The 17,989-nt window shown below is 39.5% G+C and overlaps 1 long non-coding RNA gene and 2 other non-coding genes across 4 annotated transcripts; all 3 read right to left on the minus strand.

Moving 5' to 3' along the window:
* Nucleotides 1–3,791: 3,791 nt before the first annotated feature.
* Trnat-agu lies at nt 3,792–3,865 on the minus strand. The gene has a single exon. It is a non-coding gene; the product is annotated as a tRNA-Thr (tRNA).
* Nucleotides 3,866–4,347: 482 nt separating this feature from the next.
* On the minus strand, nt 4,348–4,421 carry Trnan-guu. The gene has a single exon. It is a non-coding gene; the product is annotated as a tRNA-Asn (tRNA).
* Nucleotides 4,422–13,262: 8,841 nt separating this feature from the next.
* Nucleotides 13,263–16,605, minus strand: LOC122532266. Of its 2 annotated transcripts, none has more exons than XR_006307476.1 (3): nt 16,516–16,605; nt 16,228–16,326; nt 13,263–13,818 (listed from the first exon to the last, which is right to left on the minus strand). It is a non-coding gene; the product is annotated as an uncharacterized LOC122532266 (long non-coding RNA). The 2 variants fall into 2 exon arrangements; XR_006307477.1 differs by lacking the exon at nt 13,263–13,818 and adding an exon at nt 16,074–16,164.
* Nucleotides 16,606–17,989: the final 1,384 nt, after the last annotated feature.

Consider the following 17,989-nt stretch of genomic DNA (forward strand, 5'->3'; position numbering starts at 1 on the left):
AAATTTTTTTTTGAAAAATACGGAGGAGGAGGAGGGGAAGGGGGGAAGAACGACAGTCGAATTCAATTCTTTGTCCGGAGATTCGCCCGACGATTCTGGAATATAGGAAAGAATTAAAAGTTGAAGGTGGGAGGGCGGCTGGGCTTGTTATCTCGGCTAGAAGGACGGGCAATTCGTTAGAGCGGCGGTAAATTCGCGAATTAAAGAACTTATTCCATTTGGGCAGCCAAAGGGGTGTGAACGCTTCCTCGTTCGTATTATCTCGCGTCGAGCAAGAAGAACAAAAAGGGTGGCGGTGGTGCAGGTAGAGGGAAACAGAAAGGCGAGGACCAACGACGGTAGGGAATAACCTGTACGAACGACGAGGAGGGGGCGGGGGTGGTTGGGTGTCAGTGGGGTCGGTTGGAAGGAAGACGAAGGGAGAAAGGGGAGAGAAAGGGACAGAGAGGACGCGTTTAGACGTTCGTTCCGCTGGTAACAAAGATAACTCTATGCAATAAAAATGATTCAAAGTTTCCCGCGGCGGATGGTGGTTCCGATGGCGGAGCGGTTGACAATAGCGCGTCTTTGTCTCCGCCCCACACCCTGATGCTGCCCCGCGCTGCCTCTTTCGCCCTCCTCATCTCGTTGCACCCCCCCCCCCCCTCCTCACCCATCTACCACCCTTCTACGCTGCCTCGTCCGTATCCTGCGACACCTATCTTCCGGTTTAAAGTCCCGCCGTGCGCGCCAGGGAGGAACCTCGCTCGCTAACTTTTATTATTTACGACCGATATTTCAGTCGGCCAACGCGCATGCACGTACCGGCGATAAAGTGGCCCTCGGGACACTCGGCGACCGTCGTTCAATCGACTCTTAGAAAAAATTATCGAACGAGCCACGATTCCGTCGGGGATCGTTGATTTCGTTTGTTAGCTGCGGATAGGGTGGGTGGAACAAGAAGGGAGGTTTCATCGGATTACTAGCTCCAGTTGCTTTTGGATTTCTTCCGGTTTCTTTACGTACGGCGAAATATTAAAAAAGATAATGTAATTGATCACACGTTGAATAATTCGAAGGGACAGGGCGAGGTTTATTGATATTATTTTCTCAAACTGACAAAGGATGGCTAGCCAATTAGGAAGATGTAAACGATTTTAAAAAGCAATTCAGCAAACCAATAATCAGAGTCTGAAATGATGACGCATATCGTTTCAGAAAGCTGGCCGACGAATCCTTTCAATTTTGCTTGGAAATTCTACTATCGAGCAACCGAGAGGAAGACCCGCAGAAAAAGGGGTGGACAGAGGCACCTGAGAATTTTCCCTTATCAAATCAACGGGTGAACGAGCGATGATCGGTCCCCGAAGAGAACGGAAGAGAAAGAGAGAGTGAGAGAAAGAGAGGGAAAGAGGTTGACCCTTGGCGAGACTTCTCTATTCCCCCTCGGAACGTACTCTTTATCTACCTACCTACGAATACCCATACGTAACCCGGTTGAAGGGTCTGAATTTGCATTTTATTCGCAGTTGCGGACCGCGGGTTCGTGGGTAACGTTCCTCCGCGGCACGGACATTTATTTTAATTAAATTACTCCGGAGCGTCGAACAACCCATTTCCTATAAATTATCCCCTCACCGGTCTTTTGGTCTCTCGCGCGTCCGCTTGGTCGGTCGCGGTGGCGCGCGAGCGCCTACACCACGACACCCAGCCAGGCATTAATGTACCCGCTGATCCCACGGTGCCATTGAAATGAAATAAAAGCACAGCCGAGAACGAAACGTTCTGCCCATTCTCACCGTGGCGAGTTCGCCGTGCCGCTTCCCTTTCATTTACCACGTAATCATTTTCCACTAGCGCGCGTATGTACGTACACCGATTAACCCGCGGGACGCTCGTGCATGAACGTGGTGGTGAGGGGCGCACGCGGCCTTCCCCACCCCCTCCCCATACAAGTGTGTATATTGGTATCGCGGACCATAATTTAGCCGGAGCTTAATCGGTCCGAATCAAAAGTTCGCCGGAGAAAACGCTTTCGCGGTAATCATCGTAAAGCGAACGCGCCGTGGCCGCGGTAATGGTCCAGGTTATCGAGCAACTTCTGCTTAACCAACGACCAAATGTCATTCCCGTTTTCACGGAGCCATTAGCCCGGCTAAAAGTGATCGGAGCCTTTTTCACGCGATTCTCGTAATTTCTTTCATTACTTGGAAATTTCAGCTTATCCGCTGGACGAACTTTTAACGATCAGGATTTTCACCAGGTACGAGAGTGTGGTGTAATTGTGAAACGTGCAAATGGATGGGCGGAAAGGGGACTAGGGACGTTTAAATTCGTTGATGATTGGATTTTCATTGGTTGTGCCATGTTCTATTTGTGTAAGATTTTACGAATTTCAACTATTCTGAAGATTCATTATTATTTTTCTTTCGGTGTATGTAATAACACGATATTTTAAAAAGCTACCTCTTCTACATCTAAAAAGTATCTTATGTATTATATTTTGGCAATAATTAAACAACGCAAATTGAGCAACTGAACAAATGAGAGTATGTAATGAAACAAAATTATTGCAATAGTAAACAATTATATGCATAATTTTCAATAACTCAACTGTACATGATTAATATATTGTAAATTTCTTTACAACACTGTACAAAATGTACAGTGTTCCCATGTATCAATGAAATAAATTTTTCTAAAACCTATGATAAAGTTTGTAATAATTTTAAATAATGATATACACCAACGTTTCATTTCTATACTGTAATATACATAACCACTGTATCTACTATGTATTATATAAATCTAAATATATACGAACACGGTAAAACGAGGCGCTTGCGCGCTTTTTTAAGAAACGTTGTGGAGGTTAGGTGTGTATACAACAGACCATCCGACGCAAAAGTGTACTGCACCGTTCGTTTCAATTCATTCGTGTATAAATTACGCATGCATCTATATATCTATTTAAATTAAATATTGTTGACTTACTTGATAAGAAACATCTCTGTTTTCGCCACGCGTCGCCGTAACGTTTAATGTCATCACGCAATACTCTTTTGCATTCCACACGTACAGCACGTTGTCACGTATTTCTAAAACGTTCCTCGTATCTTTAATATCTTTTGGCAAAGTGTCCATTAAATCTAGAAACAAACGTTCTTCGTTTAAATGAAGTGGATCCGTATACGAACTCATTTTTTGCGGAAAACAAGGTTATAACACGACGCGCTACACCAAACGACAACAACGAAGTTCCTTCACTGGAGTATTTGGCGCGCAAGACAGCCAACACTTCAATATCACACACGTGTGGCAGCACTGCCACGTAAAGTTCGTTATTCAAAATTATAATAATTGTTAAAAATTACAAATAACAAAGATAATATAAAAACGCAAAGCTATTTATCCTTTATTATTGCTTTATAATGCGGATAATATAAATATGTAGCCTATATTTTGTCAATAATATATATTTTATATTTTTTTCTATCTATATACTGATTTTATATTACTAAGAATTTCGCAAATTGTGAACTTATATTATGTATGTAACATATTTCTTTATATGCAAATGTTTAAATTATACATACACATTTGTATTAAAGAAATATGCGAATATAATAAATAAATTTAGATAAAATCAAAGAAATAAATTTAACATATATAAATATATGTATTACTAATTACTGTTGTACGAAAAAATAATATGTTAATTATTTAAACAGAAAAATTGATAAAACATTCGAAAAATGAAAAAAAAAATATTAGAAGCAACTTGAATTAAAACACCAATTGCTTCATATCAAAGGCCCCGGAGGGATTCGAACCCTCGATCTCCTGTTTACTAGACAGGCGCTTTAACCAACTAAGCCACGGCGCCATTGGAAGCAGTTTTCTTATTTTCACTTTTAAACGAAAAATTTACAATGTAATTTTATGTGCACATCATTTATATTTTTCTTATTCGTTTAAATAATAATAAAAAAATTTAAAAAAAGTATTTATTTCAATACTTTTATGCTAATAATCATGGAAAAAAAACTAAATGGTGATAAACGAGGCATTTAGAAGTAATATCTAATGATAATCTTCCTAATAAAGCAGCAAAGAATGATAAACAATATTTAATATTTGAAAATCATGCTCGATATTTTATATTAATTTGCGATATTTATATATCTGAAAATAAAATATGGTTAGTAGATAAGGATAGAATCAGAATCTTTAAAGAATTTGTAAGAGTAATATTATTAATTTATTTGAGAATGTTATTGTTAAAGTTAGAAACTCACGAATAAATGACATCGTTTATATTTTTGTTAAAATTATTGTATGTGTTAAAGATTCTGAAAACAAAATAAACGCCCCCGGGTGGGCTCGAACCACCAACCTTTCGGTTAACAGCCGAACGCGCTAGCCGATTGCGCCACGGAGGCAGATGATGGAAATGTTTTTTAAAAAGTTGACAGTTATTTGTTTTTTTGCTTTTACTATATTCTGCTACTGAATTGTTGTAATATTAAATTAATGCCGTAATAAAAATTAGAAATTACGTATATGAGTTATGACTGAAATACACTAATAAAATGAATAATGAGTTGCAAAGTACGATCAATGCCTAATGACCGGTTCAGGCGTTTTTTGAATTTACTTCAAAATATTATTTATTCAATATTATTTCTAAAAATTTTCCATTCTAATAATATAAAATTTTTGCTTTTGATACGAATTGTAATGTGTACTTTGATGCTTAAGCGGATAATTTTCTTTTGTTTAATAAAAAAAATATGAAATTAATACGTGCACTAAATAAATATAATTTTTATATGACAAAAAAAGAATCTCTTAATACGTGACGTTCTACATAACGTTGTACACTCGAATGTATCATTTGATCACAGATATCGAATGCATTATTATAAACAAAAAAGAGACTGAACTGCGCCAGTCTGCAGTCAACACAAAGATAACAAAATTTACAAATTGCTGAAATTTGATTAAATACTTGACTTAAGTAAAACAATAATAATAATAGTATCCAATTTCCCCAACCCTTATTTTGTATCAACTTAATACAACACGATATATACATACGAGTTTTTTTAAATTTCTACTCCGCATGTATCAAGATCTTCGATGAAATATTTAAAATCATATTTCGAATGTATATCGAACAGATGTGCCTGACTTAGAATCGGCTGCTAACGAAATACCAGGTCCCTGAAACGGGAGTGAAAGAAGGGCTGTGTCGAAAGAGGCACAATGCGTGGTGTGCTAGCCGGGAAATAGTCCAGCAGTTGCGTCGAAGCTATATACGGTTAATTAAATGGGGTTGGCTCATTAGTAACTGTCTATATGCAAGGCGATGGCCGAGATGCGATTGGAGGGTGGTCCCAAGGTGATTTATCCGTCACGATGGATCGCAGATGTTCGACTGGTACGTGGCATGGGTCGTCACAATGCTGTAATTAGGAACGCGTTTCGTTTATACGCATGCATAATGAAACCACGTTCTTTCTTGTTTGGTATGATGAATTGACGATAACGTTCGTAACTGCCGCGTAACATGCGCGGATTGTTCCGACGGATGATCAAAAGTTATGTGAGACTTCATCGAGTAAAAAATCAGTAAAATGTTAATCTCGTCGATATTGTTACGACGATAAATTTGTTACGATTCGTATGTATTTGGACCTTAGACGCTAGATATCTCACGAGCAGCTGAAATCATTATTTATCAACTGTGACGAACGAATTGGAGTTTCAGAAAAGGACAAAACTTGATTCTTGCAGTAGAACTCTACTCTTTCGCTATTTATTACGCAACACGATCCAATTGATCCTAGCCTTAAACCAGCGTTCTAAGAGAACACTTACCAAGAGAAGACACTTTGGTTTGGGCATGCTGACATTAACGGCCCGTTTAAATTGTGCGTTTAATTACAAGTAAGAGACAGTCGCCATGAAATTTATCGGTCACTGTTACCATTCCCTCCGTTCCTAATCTACGAAGCAGATATCCACGGCTAAACACAAGAGAACAAGTCCTTTACGCGCAATAAGACGTTTCTCGTTGCTTTTTAGTGTCTGTCCTCGACCATGTGATTAGGTTTATTTGAAATTTATGTTTACGAGTCTTTGATAAGTGAACCAACTGAAAATTTTATCAATCAGAGCTCGAGAAGATCGATCTTTGAATGTTTTTTTTTTTTTTTTTATTTATGACTTAGTCTCATTTTAATTTTAATTGAAAAAAAGAAAAACGAAAAAATTTGTTCTCAGTTTCGAACCATTTTGTTTAACGACTATGTGAATATGAAATGTTACGTTCTTAGAGCGGGTATTGGATAAAAATTTATGTCTTTTTTTCGTCGAGAGGTCGAGCCTTTCTCATGTGCTCGCAACTCCGCGTTTTCACCTTCTCTCTCTCTCTCTCTCTCTCTCTCTCTCTCTCTCTCTCTTTCCGTCGTTTTACACCTCGAAAACTCGTCTCGAAAGCAAGGCACTTTGCAAGCCGCGGTTGGATATCTATGATGAAGGTGAGCACATCCTGTAACGATGTAACGGGTGAACATTGCTCACGAAATCATGACGAATTCATTCGAACTGCGAATTACCTTCCGGTCGACGGAGTTTCGCTAAATGTCCGGAAGAGGGTACATATGCAAAACGCGTGATCATCAATATTCCATCGTGGTAAACGTGGCCGAGGAATCTGGAAATTCTGTCTTGCCCCTGGTATTTGCTTACTTCACCGGATAAATTAGAAACCGTCGATTAATCAACAATTCTGGTTCGTTAACCGCGAACTACCCCTCTTCTTTGTTATCCACGTTATCTACATATTTTGAAACTACATCACGTACCTACATACTTGTACGATACGAGATATTTCCTCATCAGAATATTTGAATTATACATTCAAGACAAGCCAAGTCGTTGCGCGTGTTACTTAATTAAGATTTAAAGATTTGAAAGTAAGTGTTTCTTAAAGTTGCAAGTGTCTTCGTTACAATTTCGCGATTGTATTGGACATCATTCCCAAGCGCAAGTTTCTCATCGCGTTCGAACAGTGGAAACGTGAGAATATCACTTCACTGCCCGTCAAAGAAATCAATTTAGTCTTTCGCTTTCGATGTCGAAGCAATGGTTGTTCCTCGATTCATCCATCAACCGATAATCGTCAGACTCGTGCGTGTGGCAGAACGAATGCGCCGAACACCCGTTAGACAATACGTCTTAACACTCGTAGGTTATTGTGGCGTTGAAAGGGAGTAACTTATAGGGGCATTGGGAATTACCAGTTTATTATTAGGGAGATAGCATAGAGGGCCAAGATCAGGGGTTGCTGTTAATTCTCCTAACACTTGGCTCCCCGGAGAGAACACGCCGCCTTAAGACTTCCACCGTCTCAACCCATTCCGCTGTGCACCGCCGACATCTTGAATCGCTGCCGTGTTAATTAGTACGACTTTAAACGCACCCGCATGTGGTGGCAATCAGGACTGGTTGAAATGATTTCGCTCGTCGCCCACGGGAAGATGTAATCTGTATTAATAACACTGTCTGAGCAACTGGTTTAACGTTTGCAATTGAAAAATCTGTCTGTTCAGAGAGATATTCTTGAAAACGTGTCCGCACCGCGCACAGTGCGACGATATTGACGATATAAATTTATATATATATATATATATATATATATACCAACCGGCGTAGGGCATTTCCCATTAAAAATGACTTGTGCCGTGACAAATGCACTTTCATTGTCAAAACTGACAATTAAATTTAGTAATATTCGATGGCTATATTACCATGATTAAACTCTTCCATCAATTGAAGATGTTCTTACGTTGATTGATTTTCGAACCCTCCGTATATTGCTTTATGTAAGTATCTGAACAATATTGTCGATTGCTGATACTTTTCCGCGTTTCGGTCTATCGGGGGAGAAGCAGACGTTGAAATTTCTTTCTTCTTTTTTTGAATCCCATCTTCTCCCCGTAAGAAAGTTAGCATCGTCGAGAAAGCTATCCTGCGACGAATGTTTCTCAGCGATTACGGGGATCACGATCGAAAGAAGAAGAGGAATCCAGGAAGCAACGTGTCAGAATGAATTCACATTTGATTCCTACACACTTTACATACGACTCGTACACACAATGCAGTCCATCGGAAGTTGTCGTCTACCACTTCCGCTATCTGACTGCAGCACGTCTGTCTGACGGCCTCCCCTTCGTTTCATCTCCACGAAATTCCGACGTATCCGCGTATAATACGTACGTACGCGTGTGTGTTCAACCCTACGTAATACACACAAGCTTTTTCTAAGCGAAGAAATGCTCCGCGAGAAGCACGGGTTCTATTCGCGGCAGAAAAGGGGACTAATAATCTGTCATACGTTCAAATCGAATTAAAAATATTAATTTCTATGAAACAGAGGCTTGTGTATTCGCTTTGAATAAGTCTGACCACCGTGGAGTTCGATTTAGATCAGTTAAGTTGGAATTCAGCGTAAGTTACATTAGATTTGAGAACGTTATATAAAAATAACGAATGTAATATACCGTACGTTTGGAAAAACGTTTTACCCTAATTAATTATACAGAGTGTCTTGTTCTCAATGGTGTTGCAGAAACCGAATTAAGTCATAGTAGTCATAGTGGCACAATCTTTACATTATCAAAATTAATAAAATTTGCGCTGTAACTTTAGAAATGGAACGAAAGTAGTCAGTCATGTCAAAGAAACGAATGGAGGAAAGTCACATTTTCGTGCGCTCATTAAATACGAATAAACGACGGCAATAACCAGCCCGTACATTTCTCTTGCCCTTATCTCCGACATTTCATTAAGCACGAGTGCTTTCGCTGAATCGCCAATAGGAATCAACCAAATCAATTACAGCCAACACCTAACGAACTTCCAGCTAATTACTTTATTGCGAGTATATTATCGCTGAAAGGGTTCGCAGGGTAGCGAAACATAATCACGATACACGTCACATGCTCGCGATTGATACACCTAAAATTGAAACTCCCTTCATAAAAATTTAAATTCTTTCATCTCCGTGCAATTTGTCCTTATAGCCTTGGAAAAAAAAAGACCGAACTTCAGTAAAATGTCCAGCGTCGTGTCTTCCCTCACTTCGGAATTATAAGATTTAATAGAATTGGACGATCCGAAGATTGATTAAGAGAAAAATTGAATTGTTGAGCAACGTGTTAATCCAGCGTGGAGAGAACTGGAACATTTCAGTAAGCCAGGGAAGATGAGTTGGCGTGGCTTTGACGTATGGAAGACGTCGAGTGTGGGTTCGTACGGTGGTGTCGTCGATTCGTCTTCCCTTGCCTTTCACCGATGGCGAATCCTTTTCGTTCTACAATTCTCCGGCACCTTGTATAAATGGTGCACGTGTCTGGCAGCCGTCCGCTGGCCAGGACCTACATCGTTCTTGCGCGAGATTGCTCTGTTCCGTAGCCTGTTCGATTTATCAATCGGCTCCTTCAGTTTCTCACTTCGTTTCCATTCACCTTCAAGACATTCGACTTTTTCAATTCCTGCGTGCCCATATTTCAAACGAGACGATAGTTTCGGCGATGTGTACGACTGGTCAAACATTGCCCAATTTCATCGTTTCAATCCATTCTTCTGCTATTCGTAGATACTATTATTTACGTAGCATTCTCGTAGCCACGGCAGTGAAATATTCCACTAAATTCCATCGTAATGGCCGTATTAATACGAGAGAAGATTCAGCGACGTACGCAATCTCTGACAACTCCGAGCGAAATGAACTTACGGGTGTAAAAGTCGGGGCAAAGATGAAGCCAGGGACCGAGAGACCAACGCGATAATATATGTACAATATTTTTAATTGTTGACGTTAAAATGTGCCCTTCTGCTCTTTTTTTTTCCCCTTCTCTCGTTAACGTGACGTGGCCACGGGTGAGGTTCAGGAACGTTCCTGTCACATTTTCGGTCGAGCCCTCCCTCGAGTTATTTATTTCACGCTTAAAGAATCACCTACCGTTCGTACCGGCGTTATCCGGCCATTGTACACGGTCGACTTTCGGCGAACTGTCTTTTGCAAGCACGGTGAAAATCCGACACACGATACCATTCGAGTTCAACCAATTGAGACAATGTTACAAATTGTGGACTATGAATACTTCCTATTCACTAAAAATGTTTACTTTCACTGAATCTTTATGAAAATCGTAGAACAGAGAGAATCAACACACTAAAGCAGCCATCTCGAACTATTGTGTCCATTACCTCGCGTTCGTTCATTTTCACCTGCAATGTTTTCTTCTTTTTGTTTTTTTTTCTCTGCAAGTAATCTTTACGTTTCACGTTAAAACTAATTACTTTCATCGGTAATTACACCGAACCTGCGAGCTCGCAGTGTCGTGTGATTTTATGACGGATGTAAGAATGGCGTGCACGGTGAACGGATATACGCATACGGAGCCGCTGCTCGCATGACAAACGATCGGGGAGGGTCGATCGGGTATTGGCACGATCCGTGCGCACCGAGCGATATAAATGAATACGACATATAAATGAATTGTGTCTCTGGGGTCGTATCTTACTGGGGAATATGAAACATTAATGGAGAAATGCATTTTCGCCAACAGAAACGAATGGCTCGTGACTGCCTGTCGATTTATTTCCGACGAACGATTCTGTCACTGAGGACGTCCGGAAGACACGCACCGGAATCATTATTCGGAGGAGGAACCTCCAGGGAAACGTACACAGGACGTAGCTTCCTTGCCAACTATTCTGGTAATTGATTTCCCGATTTGACGAATGACCCGGAATCGGTTTTTCTATATACCATTCTATATTCGTTCAAGAACCACGCTCTTCTTCATCTAAAGAAAAAACGATACAAATACTTCGACACTTAATACGAAATAACACCTCTTTTACACGATCAAACGAAGTAAAACCAACAAACAAAATTAATTTGCCGTAGAATGTGAAGAATTCAGCAAGCTGTTTCTAGTTTCCCCGTCTCTAACATAGAAAACTTATTTCGTCGTTTACAAACGGCGTACTTCAACGCTAGCAAGTTGTAAGAAGATACTAATCATTCCGTTTAGTCGAAACGTCGCGAGTAGCAAAGAGAAAGCAAGAGCCAGCGTAAAAGGTGAGCGTAGACGTCGCGGAGGTCTAGGGAGGCGGCAGATTGCGCCGTCGGCTATTTGCATAATGATTGCTATTACTATTACCGTAGCTGGTAGCTAATCTATAATGCAGTTTACACGATAACCACCAATGCATCAGGGACATGAAGATATCCCGTTAACATTCCTAGAGGTACGGGAAGGGAGCGCTCCCTTCTCCCGTGCAAACATCAACGAGATGCTATCACATCCACGTATGTATCATCGCAGTTGCATAACGTCGTCGTCATTGTCCACGAAACGAAAGGCTGACTCGTGCTTGAGTCGGTACGGTAGATATCGCCGATGGAAGGTTAAGGGGTCGCTAGCCGACCGTCTTCTTATCGACTGGAAGCACCATGCAAAACGGCTCTCTGACTCCCCGATAGAAAGGGGTAGCTGCAAACTGATCTTACATTATTTTCCATTTTCCCACTCTCAATACGTCTTCGTTCTGAGCATGAACAACACTCGGCTGACAGTTTTCTTGCGCAAATATTGGCTCTTTTCTTGTTCGATTCTCTCCTTTCTCTTATTTATTAAAATCTGCATGCATTGGTATACTGTTGTTTGTTTGTACTGTAATATATACAGGGTGTTTCGTAACTTGTGGGACCCACTTCGGGAGCTGATTGTACGCCTAAAAATAATGAAAAAAAGTCATATAAATATATGTCCCATCTGTCTTCGTTTATGAGATATAATGAATCTTCTGTTTTAATTACTACTACAAAAGATGCTCGAAATGACCACCTTGCATGTGAAGACAAGCCTGCACGCGTCTTGTCATTGATCTAGTTACTCTCTCTATCATTCTTGGTGTTTCTAGAATTTGTCGGAAGCCTTGCTCTATTCTATTTCGTAGTATTTCTGCATTTTCAATCGATGTTGCGTATACAATAGATTTTAAATGTTCCCACAAATGAAAATCTAATGGATTCAAATCCGGAGAANCAATTAAAAATTTATCAATTATTCCTGCCCATACGTTTAAACTAAACTGGTGTTGATGTCTTGAATGCACAATAACATGTGGGTCTTCTTCATCCCAATTATTGAATATACCATCTCTGGTAAAACTAGCTTACTAGAGTCTGCTCTGTTTATAAAATTCATTATATCTCATAAACGATAGGACATATATTTATATGACTTTTTTTCATTATTTTTTTCAGCTCCCGAAGTGGGTCCCACAAGTTACGAAACACCCTGTATATACTGTTGGTTTGGCACAATTTCCCTCGCGTATTAATTGTCATCAAATTCACGACGGCAAGCAGTATTTCTAGAATTTACAAATTCTGTTCTTTAAGCTCGTGGGCTGAGTTTAGCCGATCTACTCGATGAACGACTTAAAGATTTATGAGTGTTGTTTGGAAGAATACTAACGTGTTTGATAATGTCAAAAGAATCGCAGGTATTTCGTTGGTTCTCGTGCGGAAATTACAGTTTGGCGTGACCGTCGTTCCACAGCGTTCTTCGCGTCCATTCGTCGTCCCTTAAAAAGTACGATTTGCATAGAGGCCAACTGTCATTTTGGTTTCGTTCTGATGAACGATATTGTACACACGTTGATTTTTCTTTTAGACATTTTCATTCGGACAGGTATGCGAATACTCGGATGATCTTTACGTTAATTAAATATTTTCCAATGAATTTTTGTGCCTCAAAGGAGAGAGCGCGTATACAAAATACGGTTTTCTTTTGTTACGGAATCTCCGATGAGTTATAGCCATCTAATAAGGCGAATCCCATGAACAATATATTGGATTCACGATACGCATTTCGCGTGCTTCGCGATACTCGAATTTCACTCGGTAAATCACTGCTACCTTATTCGTTGCAGCTTCAAGAGGGTCGACAAGAATCGTGGATACCTTGAAATTCCATTTTCTTTGTCAGTACGATTTTTTTCAACTGTCTACGTAAAACACGCGTGTGATTAATCTGAGCTCTACTGAATTATTGAAATATATGTATTCATTGTTACACCTACCGAAAATATTTAGAAAATATCGTGCGTACTAATGTACTCTAAAAAAAATCATTCGCTAACGCGCGAGCGTCGAGATTTTTCGAAGAATCGCACAAAGGAGTCGAAGGGGGTGCAAACTGAATTATTGATTACGACGAAATTAAAAAAAACGGGCTTCGTTGCTGCGCTCACGTGTATCGTAGATTATATCAGCGCCACCCTATCAATTTCCACCCTCGAACAATATCTGGCAAACGGGAAGATATCGAGTGCCTTGGGGGCGGGATCCCTTATGTGTCTTGTCGTATTATAAAATATTGACATGCATACTTCGTTCACGGGTAGATATTTTAGGTGACGCAAAGCTCTATACCAAGGTAGATGGGGACAGCTTTAATAATATAGCAGACGATTTTCAACTTTTCCCCGAATGTTTTTCATTCCGGCATCCTCTTCCCTCTCAGCCTTTCCACGGCTCTCCCTCACCGCTGTCCGATTCTTATGTCAGATGCCTTTGCCCCATTTATTTCTCCGACGAGCACGATTAACTCTCAAGTGGAAATGCTTCCGCATTTTTTTGCTATTGCCACCGATGTGTGACATATCTCTTAGATTGATCTTCCAAACCGTGGTTTGAATGAAATGTAAACGCAGACTAGATGTTTCTAAAGGCAGTGTCTTTCAGGTCTGAAATCATTGAGCGCAAAAAAGGAATTTGTATCGAGGTAACAACGAGACGGCAATCCGCTAAAACCGATTGAATGAATTCGGCCGGTAGAATGATTCGGTCGGGTTGTATAAGCACGAGCTCGGGGATGAAAAAAAATGGCCTTCTTATATTGGCGGAAGAGGAGGAGGACGGTAGGCATCGCGCCGGTATCGGCCGGCGTCCCTTCAATAACCTCGATACAAAATTCTTTTCACCGTTGGCCTGAATGCCTATAGGAAATATGTGAAAGGCCGTCTGATTCAGACGGTCCAGTGTTGGCTCAGGGCTTTCTGTGCCTGTACGGAACGGCCGGCGTTTGCAAGGCGTCTATAAGCCACGGGCTGCCGTAATGAAACATAAATTATTCAATCGAAATCAGCCGCGTGCACCGAGGCGGCCAGTGTTTTTCGCCGAAAACGGCCTTTAAACCGAACCCTCCAAGCTTCTAGCCGGAAGAGAAAAAGGCCGAGGCAAACCTCTCTCTCGGATCTTTTTCTTTTCTGCATCGCTGCAGACTACTCGTTCCGAACGATTTTACGTTTTCATGGGCCGCGTGCCGTCTCGTGTTTGCGCTCGTTCCGCTCCCGCGTAACGAATCGAAAGCGCGCGCCCGCGTTCGCGTTTTTTTTATTACGCCCGTTTGATTGAGCTTCCGTTTCCTTGCTCTCTCTTCCTCACTCTCTCTCTCTCCCTTTCTCCGTCTCTCTTTCCTCTTTCTCTGCGCCCTCTGCATGTAGACGCGAGTTCGGTTTTTAATTTCAGAGCCAGGCTTAATTACCCGTATCTATGCGAGAGACCCGCGCTTCTCGCGAACGTTCGTTTATCACGGGAGCATCAGCGACAACTCGGACCATGGCATGAGACCTTCGATTTAATTGCTTTAGTGGATATTTTCCGTCCAGGAACGATTGGAGGCTGGACAAATTTGAAGAACATTCACGATTTAGAAGTGCGAGAAATAAACGGAGAGAGAATATAAATATGTACATTTCGAAGATAGTGTTAATATTTTATTTATAACTCCTGTGAAAGCCTGTATTTGATGTCGTATGAATTTTCTCTGTATCATTAAAAGCAAATTCATTATCGGTGTTTCTTTTCCACTTTACAATACATTAATGAAGTTTCGAATGACTCGCGTTTCGTGTAATATTTATTTCGTTCAAATTTATTTCGAGGAAGTTTAGTTATCAGAAAATCTTGGTATTTTCGTAGCCAACGAATTAATCGAGACACCTAGTCTATTTGAACGTATTACATTTGAAAGCAGAATTTTATATAACGCCTTTTCAACCTGCAGGTATTAAATATCAACTTTTAACGTAGTGTATGTAAAATATCAATCACTTTTGTCGCAGTAGAAACAAATAATATATTGGTTTCTTGCACCATTTTACGTGAAAATACGTGTGTAAATTGCCGTTTACATGCATTACGAATGCTACCCTCTCATACTTCCTACATTGTAGGTGCCCTTTAAAACTGAATGAAAGCCTCGATTCCGGGTGTGTCGACACGCGTGTCGACGTCGATAGGGAACGGAAGTCGCTTAGATGGGGTGTTCGAATAGAACAAATGCATCGTGTGGGAAGGGAATAGTTTGGAACATTATGATCTTTGTTCGCGTCAATGTTTCTCAAATTTTCATCGTTCAAGTAGAATTTCAATTCTACACGACGGAGAATAAATATCAAACGAAGAGAACGATCGATTTCAGACGATAATGTTTGGTTATAATGTACACTCCCATCCATAAGTCATCAGACACTTGCTTATTTTCAGCTAAAATAGTTACTAGAACACAGATATAATTTTCTGGACTTGTTTTATTATAAAATCTTGTTACATGTACTTTATTTACTCTATTTTATAACAATACTTGAAAACAAAACTGATATTTTATGTATATGATCTGAATATATATTTCAAAATATATCAAAAATATGTATATGTATTCAAAGAATCCAATAGATGTATTATAGGATGATATTGGACAAAAGACTTCAGAAATGTGTGCAAAATCGAAAAAAATACTTATGGAAGAAATTCGAAGAAGCGTGGAAAGAAATTCATTTCGAAATGTTGTTAAAATTAAACGAAAAGATGTCACGGTTATTTCTGGTCGTCATATTTGCACAAAGATATATTATGTACTACTTGGTTTTTTGACATATAAATTGTTTGACATATGTATTCTAGATATTATACATATGTAATAAGTAGTAATTTCGTTTTATAAAATAAGTCATTTCAAATATAATTACCTCATTTTGTCGTAGTATTCGGTGACTTATGGACGGGAGTGTATATCTTTGAACGTATGGCTTGACATAAAAATGAAAATTGTTATTTGTTATGAAATACTGTCTACTAATTGGCGTACTCACTGATTAACAGCTTTGATCGATATCCCATCATCCTTGACCACAGCGACATAATTTCAAACTTAACCTCACTACGACTCGCGAGTTTCTCCTTTGAATTTCCTGATTTTGAAACAAATATGAAGAGTTGTAGTATGATGCGAATAATTCCTCGCGAATAATTACAATAATGATACTGAATTAAAAACAAACGAAATGAATCGAATTTTTAAGAAAACTGGTAATGATCATGAAGCCTGAAAATGATAACAGAATTAATTTACAATAAATAAAAGAAATTGTTGCTTATACCTATATAAATCAATCACTTATTTGAACCATTCACACTTTCAACTGCAATATTCAACTGTAACATTCATTTACATCGTTACTCTTACGAGGAACTTCAAACTGTTAGTAATAGTGCTACCAACTATACATCTCAAATGTTACGTAACGCGATTATTAAAATAAGATGATACATATTTTTAAAATACATATCTTTTACATCTGATATCAAGCAAACAAGAGATCTTGACGACAAAAATAGAATTTTTTCATCAATTGTTCGTTCTGAATTTCTAGTAACTTTTTTCACACCATGAAAAACACTAATCCTTAAAATTGCGAAATTCAAACAGTTTTGTCGCCTGTATCTTAACGCACAGGATAGCGGCAGTGTGACGGTATGTTTGTTTCATAAAATACACGGTGTCTCATCGTTTCGGGCGTGCAATATGACTTACCAGGGACGCGTATATAGATTTTTATGCAAATTCTATTGATATCCGATTGCGGCTGATGATAGCGCACGGAACGTTCACGTCGTGTTGGTGCGGTTGGAGGGAAATCGAGCATACCACGTGACCACTGCTACGCGAGTGTCCGCCGCGATGATTGGACGTTGCCGGTCGAATGGTCACTGTGATTGGCTGAGTCTTTAGACTTGAATACGAACATGGGTTAGTGTAGATCGCGATTAACGGTTGCTCTCGAACGAAACACGGCGTCCCCCCGGTTTTAACTCTGTGCACAAGCCTTTTATCAACCGTATGTGTTTTAGAAATTATACGTACCGGTGGATTTATCGAGCGATAGGCGCGCGGAACAAACGAACGGTAACTTGTGACTCTTGAACGAGAATATGCTGTTCCAGTCTCCCGTTTCGCAAGCGAAGTAAGTGTAGCTACGCATATCCAATTTACACTTTTTTCTCTTCAACGTTGAATATTTATATAATCGAATAAAGTATAAATTAATTCAACTTAATTAACTACGAGTAACTATGCGCCTTGAGCAACTATGCGCTTCTTTTGAAATTCAAATGATTCCACCCTTTGTAATTTTTAATTGCTAACCTCAACTGTTTTAAATCGTGGCTTACTGATATACGTTATATGACGTAATGGTTACGTAACGGTTACGTAATTTATCGAAACGAATATAACGAATATAATACCCTTTAAGGAATGCAATACGAAACACTGCATTCTTTCTGTATTTCAATTAAAGGAGAGAAATCTTGTAATTGCAGAAATGATTTATTTCGTATTAAATAAAGTTGTTAGAAAATGTAAAACTTGTAAAGAGCGGCATCAAAGATTTCATAATGGGAATTTCTATCATTTAAACCGAGATTAAGAATAACCGATAGCTTTTCCATTATTTTCAAGGAAGTTGACCGATATTTGTTTAACAAAGTCATCAAATTAATTAGTACATTGAACACACATATAATAAAAAACAGAGTATTAAGTAGAAATTTGATACGATTATACTTTGGGCG

Source organism: Frieseomelitta varia, unplaced genomic scaffold (assembly GCF_011392965.1).
Source record: "Frieseomelitta varia isolate USP_RPSP 00005682 unplaced genomic scaffold, Fvar_1.2 scaffold_445, whole genome shotgun sequence".
Lineage (NCBI taxonomy): Eukaryota > Metazoa > Arthropoda > Insecta > Hymenoptera > Apidae > Frieseomelitta > Frieseomelitta varia.